At 45.8% G+C, this 19,886-nt stretch overlaps 1 pseudogene; it reads left to right on the forward strand.

The window, feature by feature from the left end:
- The window catches only part of LOC118376513 (signal-induced proliferation-associated 1-like protein 1), a 417,378-nt pseudogene that overhangs the window by 356,448 nt on the left and 41,044 nt on the right, over nucleotides 1–19,886 (forward strand).

Consider the following 19,886-nt stretch of genomic DNA (forward strand, 5'->3'; position numbering starts at 1 on the left):
ACCTATCTAGATACACCTACTCCTATATGAACATAGACCTATCTAGATACACCTACTCCTATATGAACATAGACCTATCTAGAGACACCTACTCATATATGAACATAGACCTATCTAGATGAACACCTATGAACATAGAACCTATCTAGAGACACCTCATATATGAACATAGACCTATCTAGAGACACCTACTCATATATGAACATCTAGACCTATGAACATCTCAGAGATGAACATAGACCTATCTCACCTATATGAACATAGACCTATCTAGAGACACCTACTCATATATGAACATAGACCTATCTAGAGACACCTACTCCTATATGAACACTGGAGACACCTATGAACATCTAGATACACCTATCCTATATATAGTTGTGACTTATCTAGAGACACCTATGAACATAGACCTATCTAGATACACCTACTCCTATATGAACACCTCAGGAGACACTCATATATGAACATAGACCTATCTAGAGACACTGAACTAGACTCATACACCTATGAACATAGACCTATCTATAGATACACCTACTCATATATGAACATAGACCTATCTAGAGACACCATATCTATCTAGATATCCCAAGGAACATGAACATAGACACCTATGAACATAGAGACACCTACTGAACATAGATATGAATGAACATAGACCTATCTAGATACACCTATGAACATCTAGAGACCTATCTAGAGACACCTACTCCTATATGAACATAGACCTATCTAGAGAGACACCTACTCATATATGAACATAGACCTATCTAGAGACACCTACTCCTATATGAACATAGACCTATCTAGACACACCATATATACATAGACTTATCTATATGAACATAGACCTATCTAGATACACCTACTCCTATATGAACATAGACCTATCTAGATACACCTATCCTAGATATATGAACATAGACCTATCTAGATACACCTACTCCTATATGAACATAGATATCTAGAGACACATATAAACATAGACCTATCTAGATACACCTACTCCTATATGAACATAGACCTATCTAGATACACCTATCTAGATACACCTATTCTATATGAACATAGACCTATCTAGATACACCTACTCATATATGAACATAGACCTATCTAGATACACCTATGAACACAGACCTATCTAGAGACACCTATGAACATAGACCTATCTAGATACACCTACTCCTATATGAACATAGACCTATCTAGAGACACCTACTCTATATGAACATAGACGTATCTAGAGACACCTATGAACATAGACCTATCTAGATACACCTACTCCTATATGAACATAGACCTATCTAGATACACCTACTCCTATATGAACATAGACCTATCTAGAGATACACCTATATGAACATAGACCTATCTAGAGACACCTACTCCTATATAAACATAGACCTATCTAGAGACACCTACTCCTATATGAACATAGACCTATCTAGATACACCTACTCCTATATGAACATAGACCTATCTAGATACACCTACTCCTATATGAACATAGACTTATCTAGATACACCTATGAACATAGACCTATCTAGATACACCTACTCCTATATGAACATAGATCTAGAGACACCTATGAACACAGACATATCTAGAGACACCTACTCCTATATGAACATAGACCTATCTAGAGACACCTACTCCTATATGAACATAGACCTATCTAGAGACACCTACTCCTATATGAACATAGACCTATCTAGAGACACCTACTCCTATATGAACATAGACCTATCTAGATACACCTACTCCTATATGAACATAGACCTATCTAGATACACCTACTCCTATATGAACATAGACCTATCTAGATACACCTACTCCTATATGAACATAGACCTATCTAGATACACCTACTCCTATATGAACATAGACCTATCTAGATACACCTACTCCTATATGAACATAGACCTATCTAGATACACCTACGGTCTGCATCCGTTTATAGATTATAGATTTCCTATCAGTCATCTCAGAGAAATGCCCTTTACGATGAAATATGTCCGATACCTTAAATACAAACATTTCACTGCTGCTAACTGCTGTATAAATGTCAAAATGACTGTATTGATCTCTGACTGCAGTGTGATCGTCCATCCGTCAGTGTGGTAGTTTGCCCTTGTCGTGTTAACACACAGTGTGTGGGAAGAACACGGATGTTAAATTGCCTCTGTCGCATTTAGCGTGTATCTGCTGGTACGATACATTTAGCATGTATCTGCTGGTACGTTACATTTAGCGTGTATCTGCTGGTACGATACATTTAGCGTGTATCTGCTGGTACGATACATTTAGCGTGTATCTGCTGGTACGATACATTTAGCGTGTATCTGCTGGTATAGGAGCTTCAGCCCAGAACTGAATAACACAGAGAGAAAACCTCCCACTCAGAGAGAGAATCCCCTGCTCTCTATCACATATTATAGAGTGTGTGTGTGTGTGTGTGTGTGTGTGTGTGTGTGTGTGTGTGTGTGTGTGTGTGTGTGTGTGTGTGTGTGTACACCTGCAGCTTTCAGTAGTACTCTCCCATGGCTCTTTCTGTATGAAACAGCTGTTGGCTTAGATGGCACTGACAGACCCACTCTTCCCCCCCCCCATACACCCCAACACACACATACCCCCATACACCCCAACACACACACACCCCCCATACACCCCAACACACACATACCCCCATACACCCCAACACACACATGCGCCTCATGCACCCCAACACACACATGCCCCCTCATACACCCCAACACACACACACACACCCTCCATACACCCCAACACACACATGCCCTCTCACACCCCAACACACATACCCCCTCACACACCCCAACACACATACACCCTCAACACCCTCATACACCCCAACACACACCCCACCTCATACACCCCAACACACATACATCCGGTATATATATACAGCTATTATATACAGCTAGGCTGTTGTTATATACAGCTAGGCTGTTGTTATATACAGCTAGGGCTGTTGTTATATACAGCTAGGGCTGTTGTTATATACAGCTAGGGGCTGTTGTTATATACAGCTAGGGCTGTTGTTATATACAGCTAGGGCTGTTGTTATATACAGCTAGGCTGTTGTTATATACAGCTAGGGCTGTTGTTATATACAGCTAGGGCTGTTGTTATATACAGCTAGGGCTGTTGTTATATACAGCTAGGGCTGTTGTTATATACAGCTAGGGCTGTTGTTATATACAGCTAGGGCTGTTGTTATATACAGCTAGGGCTGTTGTTATATACAGCTAGGGCTGTTGTTATATACAGCTAGGGCTGTTGTTATATACAGCTAGCTAAATGTTATATACAGCTAGGTCTGTTGATATACAGCTAGGTCTGTTGTTATATACACTAGGGCTGTTGTTGTGACAGTGTTACCACCACACCGGCAGCAATGAGTCATGACTGCAGTAAATATTATATTTGACCGCTGAGTAATGGTAATCCCTCTCATGCACAGGTGTTGGTAGTACCCATCCTAATGGCCTGGTACTCAGGGCTCTACTGTCCCTCCATCAGGTCCTAATGGCCTGGTACTCAGGGCTCTATTGTCCCTCCATCAGGTCCTAATGGCCTGGTACTCAGGGCTCTATTGTCCATCCCTCCATCAGGTCCTAATGGCCTGGTACTCAGGGCTCTATTGTCCCTCCATCAGGTCCTAATGGCCTGGTACTCAGGGCTCTATTGTCCCTCCATCAGGTCCTAATGGCCTGGTACTCAGGGCTCTATTGTCCCTCCATCAGGTCCTAATGGCCTGCTACTCAGGGCTCTATTGTCCCTCCATCAGGTCCTAATGGCCTGGTACTCAGGGCTCTATTGTCCCTCCATCAGGTCCTAATGGCCTGGTACTCAGGGCTCTATTGTCTCTCCATCAGGTCCTAATGGCCTGGTACTCAGGGCTCTATTGTCTCTCCATCAGGTCCTAATGGCCTGCTACTCAGGGCTCTATTGTCTCTCCATCAGGTCCTAATGGCCTGCTACTCAGGGCTCTATTGTCCCTCCATCAGGTCCTAATGGCCTGGTACTCAGGGCTCTATTGTCTCTCCATCAGGTCCTAATGGCCTGGTACTCAGGGCTCTATTGTCTCTCCATCAGGTCCTAATGGCCTGGTACTCAGGGCTCTATTGTCCCTCCATCAGGTCCTAATGGCCTGGTACTCAGGGCTCTATTGTCCCTCCATCAGGTCCTAATGGTCTGGTACTCAGGGCTCTATTGTCCCTCCATCAGGTCCTAATGGCCTGGTACTCAGGGCTCTATTGTCCCTCCATCAGGTCCTAATGGCCTGGTACTCAGGGCTCTATTGTCCCTCCATCAGGTCCTAATGGCCTGGTACTCAGGGCTCTATTGTCCCTCCATCAGGTCCTAATGGCCTGGTACTCAGGGCTCTATTGTCCCTCCATCAGGTCCTAATGGCCTGGTACTCAGGGCTCTATTGTCCCTCCATCAGGTCCTAATGGTCTGGTACTCAGGGCTCTATTGTCCCCTCCATCAGGTCCTAATGGCCTGGTACTCAGGGCTCTATTGTCCCTCCATCAGGTCCTAATGGCCTGGTACTCAGGGCTCTATTGTCCCTCCATCAGGTCCTAATGGCCTGGTACTCAGGGCTCTATTGTCCCTCCATCAGGTCCTAATGGTCTGGTACTCAGGGCTCTATTGTCCCTCCATCAGGTCCTAATGGTCTGGTACTCAGGGCTCTATTGTCCCTCCATCAGGTCCTAATGGCCTGGTACTCAGGGCTCTATTGTCCCTCCATCAGGTCCTAATGGTCTGGTACTCAGGGCTCTATTGTCCCTCCATCAGGTCCTAATGGCCTTGTGCTTACGCTCCGAACGTTCATGGGTCTGGGGGAGAACCTAGAGAACCTAGACTGTATTATCATCCATACTGGATGGACTGGTTACCTTGTGCTTACGCTCCGAACGTTCTATCCCATGGGTCTGGGGGAGAACCTAGAGAACCTAGAGTGCTAGGAGATGCAGTTGGTTCATTGATTGTGCAGAAGGCGGCTTACAGTTAGCCTACAATTATAGTGAGTTTTCATTTTGAATCGCCGAGTAATAGATTATTGTAATAGAGTATTGCAATAGAGTATTGCACTAGAGTATTGCACTAGAGTATTGCACTAGAGTATTGCACTAGAGTATTGCACTAGAGTATTGCAATAGAGTATTGCAATAGAGTATTGTTTGTTTATATTTTCAACGTTTAGTAGTCTGGAAAATGACCTTTAGCTACAGAATATATCTCACCACTATGCGTTTCCTCGTCCTTCTCCTCTCTCCTTCATTCCTTTCTCGACCGTGCAGAGGGGCTGTCAACAGTTTAATGAAATATGTGTTGTTGTTGTTGGAGAAAAAAACATTGTTACTATCGATGTTCCCGAAACAGATTTCACTTGGTTTCCTAAATGAAGCGCTGGGTAGCTGCAGGAAGAGAGTTGAAGGGGCCATGCCGCATGGAGTCTGGGGGGGGGGGTGTATCACCTGTCGCGTAGCGAGACCATGCTCCTCAAATAGTGGTTGATGTGAAACAAGTGTTATATTTATTTCTCAGCCGCCCATATTAAGCACATCTCCGCTGTAAAAGCGAAGTAGCCTCCCCTGCATCATTTGAAAATGGAACCGGTGAGTAATCGGCCTCCGTTCGCTATTCGGGTGCATATGAAGGACATGTGCCCCCAAGCCCATTTAATAATGGGCCGTTCCAAATTTGACATATTAGTAAAGACGAGATTAAATGAAGAATAGTCTGATGGGTGAAAATATGATCTACTTGATGAGAGAAACAACGTGTGAACGGGAGTGCAAGTTTAAAAAATAATAATAATAATAATGTTGCTACTTTCTCTAATCAATATTCTATTGTCGCATCATACAGTTCATAGGGGCGGCAGGGTAGCCTAGTGGTGGTTAGAGGCGGCAGGGAGCCCAGTGGTTAGAGTAAGCCTAGTGGTTAGAGTGTAGAGGTGGCAAGTGGTTCAAAGGCAGCAGGGTAGCCTAGTGGTTAGAGTTGAGGCGGCAGGGTAGCCTAGTGGTTAGAGTGTTGGACTAGTAACCGGAAGGTTGCAAGTTCAAACCCCGAGTTGACAAGGTACCAATCTGTCGTTCTGCCCCTGAACAGGCAGTCCTTTCACATTGAAAATAATTTTGAAATAATAAATAATTTGTTCTTAACTGACTTGCCTGGTTAATTAAAGGTAAAATAAATAAATAAATAAAATATCTGTTCTGATTTCTAACACGTTGTAAGGTTTGTCATTCACAACTAAAGTTGCCAAATAACTCTAAATCTAACCTATTAGGACCTGTTTCAAATGATGACTTTTACACTCAACATGGACACTTCGTATAAGCACTCTGGGGGAAAATATATCCGTACTATTTTATTAATCTATGTTATATTATTTTTACTATTAAAATCGTATGAAATAACAGCACGAGACCAATACGCATGTCATGCCTGCTAAATGAACTAGCCAACATACAGGCTATGGTGTGGTCTGATAACACACAGTGGACCGGACTCACATTCTGTTCTGCTTGAAATACATTTTCTTCATTGCATAATGTTTCTTTACACTTGCCTAAAAATAAATACTGTATTATTACATAGATTTATTATACTGTTTTGTGTTTTAATGTACATGTTCCAAAGGCTTGCGTCAGCGAGTGGAAGCCGAGATATGCTAAACGCGTTTATGTTCAAATAACGGTCAATTACCGTGAGACCAGCAGACTTTCCCCTTTCACCGGCTGACAAAATGTCATGACAACCACAGCCCCATATCCACCTTCCTTTCTCCTCTCTCTCCTTTCCTCTCTGTTCAAGACTTCTCTGTAGGAAAATTAAAAACATAAATTCCTCTCTTTCCTGACAGTACAGTTGTGTAACCAACTCTGTGTGTCTTTCTCTTTCTCACACTCTCTTTTTTCTCTCTCTCTCCCTCTCTCTCCCTCTCTCCTCCCTCTCTCTCTCTCTCTCCCTCTCTCTCCTCTCTCCTCTCTCTCTCTCTCTCTCTCTCTCTCTCTCTCTCTCTCTCTCTCTCTCTCCTCTCTCTCTCTCTCTCTCTCTCTCTCTCTCTCCCTCTCTCCCTCTCTCTCTCTCTCTCTCTCTCTCTCTCTCTCTCTCTCTCTCTCTCTCTCTCTCTCTCTCTCTCTCCCTCTCCCTCTCTTCCTCCAGCCCTTTTCAAGGAAATCTACCCCATTCACTCTCACAGTCTAAACTAGAGAAAGTACATGCAACCCTAAACCCAGTCCAATATAACCCAGTCCAGTATAATCCAGTCCAGTATAACCCAGTCCAGTATAACTCAGTCCAGTATAACCCAGTCCAGTATAACTCAGTCCAGTATAACCCAGTCCAGTATAACCCAACCCTAAACCCAGTCCAGTATAACCCAGTCCAGTATAACTCAGTCCAGTATAACCCAGTCCAGTATAACTCAGTCCAGTATAACTCAGTCCAGTATAATCCAGTCCAGTATAACTCAGTCCAGTATAACTCAGTCCAGTATAACCCAGTCCAGTATAACCCAGTCCAGTATAACTCAGTCCAGTATAACCCAGTCCAGTATAACCCAGTCCAGTATAACCCAACCCTAAACCCAGTCCAGTATAACCCAGTCCAGTATAACTCAGTCCAGTATAACCCAGTCCAGTATAACTCAGTCCAGTATAACCCAGTCCAGTATAACCCAGTCCAGTATAACTCAGTCCAGTATAACTCAGTCCAGTATAACCCAGTCCAGTATAACCCAGTCCAGTATAACTCAGTCCAGTATAACCCAGTCCAGTATAACCCAGTCCAGTATAACCCAGTCCAGTATAACCCAGTCCAGTATAACCCAGTCCAGTATAACTCAGTCCAGTATAACCCAGTCCAGTATAACCCAGTCCAGTATAACCCAGTCCAGTATAACCCAACCCTAAACCCATTAATCCCTTTCCAAGGGGTGTAGATCCTAACTGGCATACATAAGCAGCACGTGAGTTTCAAGTTTTGGGGAAGATAATTTTCACCAAAGAAGTGCACCTTTATAATAAAAGCATTACATGCATAATTGTATTTGTGGTCATTTACATTTACATTTAAGTCACACAGAGCCCTGGTCACTTTGATAATGGTGTTTTCCGCTAATGGAACATTCGCTGATATCCTCCTAGACACGGCCAGATCAGGACCTAACATAAGGACAACTAAATGAACTAGTGTAGCCCACATCCATTTGACACAGCCAGATCAGGACCTAACATAAGGACAACTAAATGAACTAGTGTAGCCCACATCCATTTGACACAGCCAGATCAGGACCTAACATAAGGACAACTAAATGAACTAGTGTAGCCCACATCCATTTGACACAGCCAGATCAGGACCTAACATAAGGACAACTAAATGAACTAGTGTAGCCCACATCCATTTGACACAGCCAGATCAGGACCTAACATAAGGACAACTAAATGAACTAGTGTAGCCCACATCCATTTGACACGGCCAGATCAGGACCTAACATAAGGACAACTAAATGAACTAGTGTAGCCCACATCCATTAGACACAGCCAGATCAGGACCTAACATAAGGACAACTAAATGAACTAGTGTAGCCCACATCCATTTGACACAGCCAGATCAGGACCTAACATAAGGACAACTAAATGAACTAGTGTAGCCCACATCCATTTGACACGGCCAGATCAGGACCTAACATAAGGACAACTAAATGAACTAGTGTAGCCCACATCCATTTGACACGGCCAGATCAGGACCTAACATAAGGACAACTAAATGAACTAGTGTAGCCCACATCCATTTGACACAGCCAGATCAGGACCTAACATAAGGACAACTAAATGAACTAGTGTAGCCCACATCCATTAGACACGGCCAGATCAGGACCTAACATAAGGACAACTAAATGAACTAGTGTAGCCCACATCCATTAGACACAGCCAGATCAGGACCTAACATAAGGACAACTAAATGAACTAGTGTAGCCCACATCCATTTGACACAGCCAGATCAGGACCTAACATAAGGACAACTAAATGAACTAGTGTAGCCCACATCCATTAGACACGGCCAGATCAGGACCTAACATAAGGACAACTAAATGAACTAGTGTAGCCCACATCCATTTGACACAGCCAGATCAGGACCATAACATGCTAATCTGTTCTTCAGAAATAGACTACATTTTCTTCATATCATGTTTCTTTAGACCTGTCTAAAATAAATAATGGATTTGTTGTGACGGTCGAGGCTATATTACATGGATTTATTAGACTTTTTTAAAATGTAGATGCTCCAATGGTCTGCATCAGTAGCTTGTAGACAATGTGTGTAAGTCGGAGGCTACGAAATGTGTTTATCTTAACTAACGGTCAACTTCCGTGAGACCGACAGTTATTTGCTTGACAATCACCGGCTGATGGCATTTGGTGACTGCCACAGGCCTGGGTGGGGCTCGGGCTTAAGAGGGTGTGAACGATTATGAATGGGTGTAGACAAAGAAGACCTCTCCAGTAGGTGCACCAAAACATTCAAGGGCCATTTTCTCTACTAAAGTGAGGTTTCAAGTTTATCAACTTTCAAAGCAGAATTACTTTCCCATTGTTCCTCAACTGCAGTGTATGATATATACATATATATGTACAATTTTGTAGCTCTGAGTCTCTACTTTTATCCAATGTAAAACACAATTTTCAAATGTTGCTTCATGAGACTGAATCAAGGTGGTCGGTCACATTTTCCAAACCGCCAGCGGAGAAGAAAGAGGTGGCTTCTGAGAAATGACTCACCTGTCAGTGGTGAATGGCAGGATTCATGTAACGCATGCAGGGACTGAAACCAGGACCACACACACAGAGAGAGATACACACAGAGAGAGATACACAAACACACACTACCTCATTAGAGAGTATTGAGACTGCAGAGCAGACAACTGCTGAGGGGTGAAATATGTTGGTAGTCGTTCTCTGTATACCATGGACTGCACTGCTGTCATGACACGGATACTGCTCTCTTCATCTCTACATCTCTCTGTTTTCTACTGCTCTCTTCATCTCTACGGTCCCCCTCTCTGTTTTCTACTGCTCTCTTTATCTCTACAGTCCCTCTCTCTGTTTTCTACTGCTCTCTACAGTCCCTCTCTCTGTTTTCTACTGCTCTCTTCATCTCTACAGTCCCTCTCTCTGTTTTCTACTGCTCTCTACAGTCCCTCTCTCTGTTTTCTACTGCTCTCTTCATCTCTACAGTCCCTCTCTCTGTTTTCTACTGCTCTCTTCATCTCTACAGTCCTCTCTCTGTTTTCTACTGCTCTCTACAGTCCCTCTCTCTGTTTTCTACTGCTCTCTTCATCTCTACAGTCCCCTCTCTGTTTTCTACTGCTCTCTTCATCTCTTCAGTCCCCTCTCTGTTTTCTACTGCTCTCTTCATCTCTACAGTCCATCTCTCTGTTTTCTACTGCTCTCTTCATCTCTACAGTCCCCTCTCTGTTTTCTACTGCTCTCTTCATCTCTACAGTCCATCTCTGTTTTCTACTGCTCTCTTTCTCTACAGTCCTCTCTCTGTTTTCTACTGCTCTCTACAGTCCCTCTCTCTGTTTTCTACTGCTCTCTTCATCTCTACAGTCCCTCTCTGTTTTCTACTGCTCTCTTCATCTCTACAGTCCCCTCTCTGTTTTCTACTGCTCTCTTTATCTCCACAGTCCCCTCTCTGTTTTCTACTGCTCTCTTCATCTCTACAGTCCCTCTCTCTGTTTTCTACTGCTCTCTTCATCTCTACAGTCCCCCTCTCTGTTTTCTACTGCTCTCTTCATCTCTACAGTCCCCTCTCTGTTTTCTACTGCTCTCTACAGTCCCTCTCTCTGTTTTCTACTGCTCTCTTCATCTCTACAGTCCCCCTCTCTGTTTTCTACTGCTCTCTTCATCTCTACAGTCCATCTCTCTGTTTTCTACTGCTCTCTTTCTCTACAGTCCTCTCTCTGTTTTCTACTGTCCTACAGTCTCTCTGTTTTCTACTGCTCTCTTCATCTCTACAGTCCCTCTCTGTTTTCTACTGCTCTCTTCATCTCTACAGTCCCCTCTCTGTTTTCTACTGCTCTCTTCATCTCTACAGTCCCTCTCTCTGTTTTCTACTGCTCTCTTTATCTCTACAGTCCCCTCTCTGTTTTCTACTGCTCTCTTTATCTCTACAGTCCCTCTCTGTTTTCTACTTTTCTAGTCCCCTCTCTGCTCTCTTCATCTCTACAGTCCCCCTCTCTGTTTTCTACTGCTCTCTTCATCTCTACAGTCCCTCTCTCTGTTTTCTACTGCTCTCTTCATCTCTACAGTCCCTCTCTCTGTTTTCTACTGCTCTCTTCATCTCCACAGTCCCTCTCTGTTTTCTACTGCTCTCTTTATCTCTACAGTCTCTGTTTTCTACTGCTCTCTTCTCTCTACAGTCCCCCTCTCTGTTTTCTACTGCTCTCTTCATCTCTACAGTCCCTCTCTCTGTTTTCTACTGCTCTCTTCATCTCTTCAGTCCCTCTCTCGGTTTTCTACTGCTCTCTACAGTCCCTCTCTCTGTTTTCTATCTGCATGATCTCTTCTAATGTATCCCTTTGTTCTCTACTCTCTCTCTCGCTCTCTCACTTACAGCCATGTTTCCCCCTGGGTGCCATGCTCACTAATGGCCTGTCTATTTCTGTGTGGTTGTTGTTGCGTAACACCTGGCCAATTACTCTATAGCCTCATTTATTGACACACACACAGATATGTAGATATAGATACTTATATATATAGATATATAGATATATATAGATATATATAGATATATAGATATATATAGATATAGATATAGATATGTACAGTGGGGCAAAAAGTATTTAGTCAGCCACTAATTGTGCAAGTTCTTCCACTTAAAAAGATGAGAGAGGCCTGTAATTGTGATCATAGGTACACTTCAACTAAGACAGACAAAATGAGAAAACAAATCCAGAAAGTCACATTGTATGATTTTTTATGAATTTATTTGCAAATTATGGTGGAAAATAAGTATTTGGTCACCTACAAAAGTGTATCTCAATACTTTGTTATATACCCTTTGTTGGCAATGACAGAGGTCAAACGTTTTCTGCAAGTCTTGACAAGGTTTTCACACACTGTTGCTGGTATTTTGGCCCATTCCTCCATGCAGATCTCCTCTAGAGCAGTGATGTTTTGGGGCTGTTGCTGGGCAACACAGACTTTAAACTCCCTAGGGTTGAGATCTGGAGACTGGCTAAGCCACTCCAGGACCTTGAAATGCTTCTTACGAAGCCACTCCTTCGTTACCCGGGCGGTGTGTTTGGGATCATTGTCATGCTGAAAGACCCAACCACGTTTCATCTTCAATGCCCTTGCTGATGGAAGGAGGTTTTCACTCAAAATCTCACGATACAAGGCCCCATTCATTATTTCCTTTACACGGATCAGTCATCCTGATCCCTTTGCAGAAAAACAGCCCTAAAGCATGATGTTTCCACCCCCATGCTTCACAGTAGGTATGGTGTTCTTTGGATGCAACTCAGCATTCTTTGTCCTCCAAACACGACGAGTTGAGTTTTTACCAAAAAGTTATATTTTGGTTTCATCTGACCATATGACATTCTCCCAATCTTCTTCTGGATCATCCAAATGCTCTCTAGCAAACTTCAGACGGGCCTGGACATGTACTGGCTTAAGCAGGGGGACACGTCTGGCATTGCAGGATTTGAGTCCCTGGCGGCATAGTGTTACTGATGGTAGGCTTTGTTACTTTGGTCCCAGGTCTCTGCAGGTCATTCACTAGGTCTCCAAGTGTGGTTCTGGGATATTTGCTCACCGTTCTTGTGATCATTTTGACCCCACGGGTGAGATCTTGCGTGGAGCCCCAGATCGAGGGAGATTATCAGTGGTCTTGTATGTCTTCCATTTCCTAATAATTGCTCCCACAGTTGACTTCTTCAAACCAAGCTGCTTACCTATTGCAGATTCAGTCTTCCCAGCCTGGTGCAGGTCTACAATTTAGTTTCTGGTGACCTTTGACAGCTCTTTGTTCTTGGCCATAGTGGAGTTTGGAGTGTGACTGTTTGAGGTTGTGGATGGGTGTCTTTATACTGATAACAAGTTCAAACAGGTGCCATTAATACAGGTAACGAATGGAGGACAGAGGAGCCTCTTAAAGAAGAAGTTACAGGTCTGTGAGAGCCAGAAATCTTGCTTGTTTGTAGGTGACCAAATACTTATTTTCCACCATAATTTGCAAATAAATTCATTAAAATTCATTAAAAATCCTACAATGTGATTTTCTGGATTTTGTTTTTCATTTTGTCTGTCATAGTTGAAGTGTACCTATGTTGAAAATTACAGGTTTCTCTCACCTTTTAAGTGGGAGAACTTGCACAATTGGTGGCTGACTAAATAATTTTTTGCCCCACTGTATATATACATATATATATATATATCTCCACATAATTGTCCTCCTCGTGATGCCATCTATTTTGTGAAGTGAACCAGTCCCTCCTGCAGCAAAGCACCCCCACAACATGATGCTGCCACCCCTGTGCTTCACGGTTGGGATGGTGTTCTTCAGCTTGCAAGCCTCCCCCTTTTTCCTCCAAACATAACGATGGTCATTATGGCCAAACAGTTCTATTTTTGTTTCATCAGACCAGAGGACATTTCTCCAAAAGTACAATCTTTGTCCCCATGTGCAGTTGCAAACCGTAGTCTGGCTTTTTTTTTTATGGTGGTTTTGAAGGTAGGCCTTGAAATACATCCACAGGTACACCTCATTTTCTGGAATTTTCCCAGCTGGTTAAAGGCACAGTCAACTTAGTGTATGTAAACTTCTGACACACTGGAATGTGATACAGTGAAGTAATCTGTCTGTAAACAACTTGAAGTCATGCGCAAAGTAGATGTCCTAACCGACCTGTCAAAACTATAGTTTATTAACAAGAAATTTGTGGAGTGGTTGAAAAACGAGTTTTAATGTTTTAATGACTAAGTGTATGTATACTTCTGACTTCAACTGTATATAAGGCATGTCTAGATTATGTGATGATCGTCACACACACTGTACGTGCGACTGTAGAATAATGTAAACTAGATTATCAGTATATCTGGCTCTGAGGACCGTGTGCGAAAGTCATGGTCCTTAGTGTGTGTTCACACTAGTGTGTGTGTGTGTGTGTGTGTGTTTCCTTGCACTGTTGCTAACCTCAAACTCGTGTGTGTGTGTGTGTGTGTGTGTGTGTGTGTGTGTGTGTGTGTGTGTGTGTGTGTGTGTGTGTGTGTGTGTGTGTGTGTTTTTTAGATTCTCCTGTGTCTAAGTCTGGTCCTGGGTACTCCGGAGCACCACGCATCCAGAGACAGGAGCAGGTCATCCACCACTCCCCCAAGAAGAGCTCCCAGGTCAGGCTTCACTCTGCGCCACACTCCCCTGTCCTCACCCCGACCAGGGTGGAGGTCGAACCTCTTAAGCCACCTGATGAAACATTTGGGTTGCATGTCAATAGTCCACAGTGACTTTCTCTCCATCTCCTCTCCTCATGTCCTCTCCTCATCTCCTCGCCTCACCTCCTCTCCTCATTTCCTCTCCTCATCTCCTCTCCTCATCTCCTCGCCTCACCCTCCTCTCCTCATTTCCTCATCTCATCTCCCCTCCTTCATCTGCTCTAAAGCACCTGAAGACATGTTCTCTTGTCCAGGTCTTTCAGATCACTGCAGATGAAGGAGAGGAGATGAGGAGAGGAAATGAGGAGAGGAGATGAGGATATCCCTGATCTGAAGACATTTTCTCTTGTCCAGACTCCTGTCTAACCCATCTCTCTCTCCCCCTCTCTCGCTCTCTCTGTCTTTCTCTCCCCCCCTCTCTCTCTCTCTCCCCCCCACAGCCTGAGGGTCCCTACTCCAGCAGTAACACCCTGTCCAGCACGGCCTCCAGCGGGGGCCACAGCGACACCGACAAGTGGTCCGACCTGGGGGGCCCCGGAGCACCAGGGGAGGCCCCTGACTCTGAACCCAACGGCCTGGGAGGGGGTTACCTCCATGGTGCTTCTGCCGACAGCGGGATAGACACCTCGTCTTACGGAGGAGGAGGGGGCCACCCACACCCCCACCACGGGAGCTCTAGTTCCCTCTTGGCTCCTGGGGGTAGAGAGGGGAGGGATAGAGCTCCATCCCCTTGGCATAGCCCCACTGAGGGGGACAGGAGGGTGCTAGAGAGGTCCACGACAACCGTGGAGTCCCCACAACCCCCAGTGGAGAGGGGGGAGAGAGGAGAGGGGACTGCTAGGACTCCTCCTACACACCTGTTGGTTAGAGATTGCAGCTTGTTCAGTCTGAGTGACGCAGGGTCCAGGTATGTAGTGTTTAAGACTTGAATACACACACGCATACAGCAGACACACACTCACCCTCAAACACATAACCTTTTGAAAAACTCCCGTCTTTTAACCATGATATTTGCTAGGTCCCTCCCTCCCGCTCTCTCTCTCTCTCTCTCTCTCTCTCTCTCTCTCTCTCTCTCTCTCTCTCTCTCTCTACACCCCCCTCTCTCTCTCTCTCTCTCTCTACACCCCCTCCTCTCTCTCTCTCTCTACCCCCCTCTCTCTCTCTACACCCCCCTCTCTCTCTCTCTACACCCCCTCTCTCTCTCTCTACACTCTCTCTCTACACCCACCCCCCTCTCTCTCTCTCTCTCTCTCTCTCTACACTCTCTCTCTCTCTCTCTCTACACCCCCTCCCTCTCTCTCTCTCTCTCTACACCCCCTCTCTCTCTCTCTCTACCTCTCTCTCTCTCTCTCACTCTCTCTCTCTCTACACCCCCTCTCTCTCTCTCTCTCTACACACCCCCCTCTCTCTCTCTCTCTCTCTCTTTCTCTTTCTCTTTCTCTTCTCTCTCTCTCTCTCTCTCTCTCTCTCTCTCTCTCTCTCTCTCTCTCTCTCTCTCTCTCTCTCTCTCTCTCTCTCTCTCTCTGTCTCTCTGTCTCTCTCTGTCTCTGTCTCTGTCTCTGTCTCTGTCTCTGTCTCTCTCTGTCTCTCTCTGTCTCCAGAAGCACAATTTAATGGCCTTGATACTGTAACAGAACTCACACAGTTAACAAAGCTCACAGAGATGCACGTTGATTAAAGCCTAGCTAGCTGATAGCACGATAACTGTGTACATTGACGTTAGGACTGTGAGGAGGATATGTAGCACACTGTAATCTCTACATGTCCACTGCAAAGATGTGTGTTTATCTCCGTGGTTATTAGCTCAAAGTCTAGATGATTTCATTGGCATGTTATATTATTTTGGCCCTCGATGGTCGCTAGTTAAATCCATACTCTCTCCCCCACCCCCTCTCTCTCCCCGAAAACTCTCTCTCCCCTCGCCCCTCTCTCTCCCCCATACTCTCTCTCTCCCCCATACTCTCTCCCCCACCCTCTCTCTCTCCCCCATACTCTCTCCCCCCCCCCTCTCTCCCCCCACCCCCTCTCTCTCCCCCCATACTCTCTCTCTCCCTCGCCCCCTCTCTCTCCCCCATACTCTCTCTCTCCCCACCCTCTCTCTCTCCCCCATACTCTCTCTCCCCCACCCCCCTCTCTCCCCACCCCCTCTCTCCCCCATACTCTCTCTCCCTCGCCCCTCTCTCTCCCCCATACTCTCTCTCTCTCCCCCATACTCTCTCTCCCCCCACCCTCTCTCTCTCCCCCATACTCTCTCTCCCCCACCCCCTCTCTCTCCCCACCTCCTCTCTCTCCCCCCACCCCCAGCTCCAGAGGCCATTCTGGCCACAGTTCCCCCGTGAAGATTCGTCTTCCTCTGCCACCTCCCCTGCTCCCAGACGTCAGTCTCCCCAGCCCCAAGACCTTCTACCCCCCGTCAGGGAGCCACCTCCAAGTACCTCATCGGCTGGAGGAAGCCAGGATCCACCATCAACTCTGTCGACTTCGGGGGACAACCGCAGGTAAGACCAGGAGGGACAGGTGTTCAACAACAGGTGTTGTGTGAACTCTCTGAATACTTGATCCACACCTTGTGGCCAAATGGGGTATTACATTGCTTTGAACATCAAGTTGAGTTGAAATGTGATGAGGAACTCTGTACCAGATGAAAATCTATTAGATTTATTTTAAGGCTCACTGCCTGGTTTACTGCCTGGCTCACTGCCTGTTTTACTGCCTGGCTCACTGCCTGGTTTACTGCCTGGTTTACTGCCTGGTTTACTGCCTGGTTTACTGCCTGGTTTACTGCCTGGCTCACTGCCTGGTTTACTGCCTGGCTCACTGCCTGTTTTACTGCCTGGCTCACTGCCTGGTTTACTGCCTGGTTTACTGCCTGGTTCTGCCTGGTTTACTGCCTGGTTTACTGCCTGGCTCACTGCCTGGTTTACTGCCTGGTTTACTGCCTGGTTTACTGCCTGGCTCACTGCCTGGTTTACTGCCTGGTGTACTGCCTGGTTCACTGCCTGGTTCACTGCCTGGTTTACTGCCTGGTTCACTGCCTGGCTCACTGCCTGGCTCACTGCCTGGTTTACTGCCTGGCTCACTGCCTGGTTTACTGCCTGGCTCACTGCCTGGCTCACTGCCTGGTTCACTGCCTGGTTTACTGCATGGCTGACTGCCTGGTTTACTGCCTGGTTTACTGGCTCACTGCCTGGTTTACAGCCTGGTTCACTGCCTGGTTTACAGCCTGGTTCACTGCCTGGTTTACTGCCTGGTTAACTGCCTGGTTCACTGCCTGGTTTACTGCCTGGCTCACTGCCTGGTTTACTGACTGGCTTATTGCCTGGCTTACTGCCTGGTTCACTGCCTGGTTTACTGCCTGGTTTACTGCCTGGTTTACTGCCTGGTTTACTGGCTCACTGCCTGGTTTACTGCCTGGTTTACTGGCTCACTGCCTGGTTTACTGCCTGGTTTACTGCCTGGTTCACTGCCTGGTTTACTGCCTGGTTTACTGCATGGTTCACTGCCTGGTTCACTGCCTGGTTTACTGCCTGGTGTGTGTTACCAGGACAGTATTGAAGAAGCAGCATGTATTTACATTTTTAACACTGTTATCTGACCTCTAACCCCTCCATGTTGATGTATTACCAGGAAGTCCCCGGGGGAAGGAGGAGGAGGAAGTGGAGGAGAGGGGGGTGGAGGTCAGGGTGGGGTCGGTGTTCAGAGCAGACCTCATCACTCCCCCCAGCCACACCTCACCCACGCTAAGACCAGTGCAGAGGATGATATGAAGCGACTGAGTCCAGACAGCCCCCTCAAACACAGACGGCACAAGGCCAAGGACAAGGTACATGCAGGGTGGGTGGGGAAGATATAAAGAGACCAGACCCCCCTTCCTCCCAAGGACAAGGTACATGCAGGGTGGGTGGGGAAGATATGAAGAGACCAGACCCCCCTCATTAAATTGACTTGTAATCGCAGGACTCACCAGTCTGACTCTCTTCCTCCCTCCCTCCAGTCCTCCTCAGGCCAGCCCCCTACCCGTCGATCACTCCACCGGACCCTGTCTGATGAGAGTATCTACCGGGGCCAGCGTGTCCCCCTCTCTGAGGCTTGGGACCTAGAACCAGACCCCAGCCTGGCTAGTGATGTGCTGTTCAGCTGCTCCACGTTGCCACGTTCTCCCACCACCCCGGAGTGCCTCTCAGACGACCTTCGTACAAACTGGGGATCAAACTCCACGGTGAGACTGTTACATTTACATTTAAGTCATTTAGCAGACGCTCTATCCAGAGCGACTTACAAATTGGTGCATTCACCTTATGACATCCAGTAGAATAGTCACTTTACAATAGTGCATCTAAATCTTAAAGGGGGGTGAGAAGGATTACTTATCCTATCCTAGGTATTCCTTAAAGAGGTGGGGTTTCAGGTGTCTCCGGAAGGTGGTGATTGACTCGCTGTCCTGCGTCGTGAGGGAGTTTGTTCCACCATTGGGGCCAGAGCAGCGAACAGTTTTGACTGGGCTGAGCGGGAACTGTACTTCCTCAGTGGTAGGGGAGGCGAGCAGGCCAGAGGTGGATGAACGCAGTGCCCTTGTTTGGGTGTAGGGCCTGATCAGAGCCTGGAGGTACTGAGGTGCCGTTCCCCCTCACAGCTCCGTAGGCAAGCACCATGGTCTTGTAGCAGATGCGAGCTTCAACTGGAAGCCAGTGGAGAGAGCGTGGGAGGAGCGGGGTGACGTGAGAGAACTTGGGAAGGTTGAACACCAGACGGGCTGTAGTTACCTTGAACCCTGCTCACAAACCCTTTGATTCCTGACTATTGAGTAACACACCTTGACGATCACATACAGTTGAAGTCGGAAGTTTACATACACTTAGGTTGGAGTCATTAAAAATCGTTTTTCAACCTCTCCACAAATTTCTTGTTAACAAACTATAGTTTTGGCAAGTCAGTTAGGACATCTACTTTGTGCATGACATCAAGTCATTTTTCCAACAATTGTTTACAGACAGATTACTTCACTTATAATTCACTGTATCACAATTCCAGTGGGTCAGAAGTTTACATACACTAAGTTGACTGTGCCTTTAAACAGCTTGGAAAATTCCAGAAAATGAGGTGTACCTGTGGATGTATTTCAAGGCCTACCATCAAACTCAGTGCCTCTTTGCTTGACATCATGGGAAAATCAAACTAAATCAGCCAAGACTTAAGAAAAAAATATTGTAGACCTATACAAGTCTGATTCATCCTTGGGAGCAATTTCCAAACGCCTGAAGGTACCACATTCATCTGTACAAACAATAGTATGCAAGTATAAACACAGTGAGACCACGCAGCCGTCATACCGCTTAGGAAGGAGACGTTCTGTCTCCTAGAGATGAATGTACTTTGGTGCTAAAAGTGCAAATCAATCCCAGAAC

This window comes from Oncorhynchus keta, chromosome 19 (assembly GCF_023373465.1).
Source record: "Oncorhynchus keta strain PuntledgeMale-10-30-2019 chromosome 19, Oket_V2, whole genome shotgun sequence".
Lineage (NCBI taxonomy): Eukaryota > Metazoa > Chordata > Actinopteri > Salmoniformes > Salmonidae > Oncorhynchus > Oncorhynchus keta.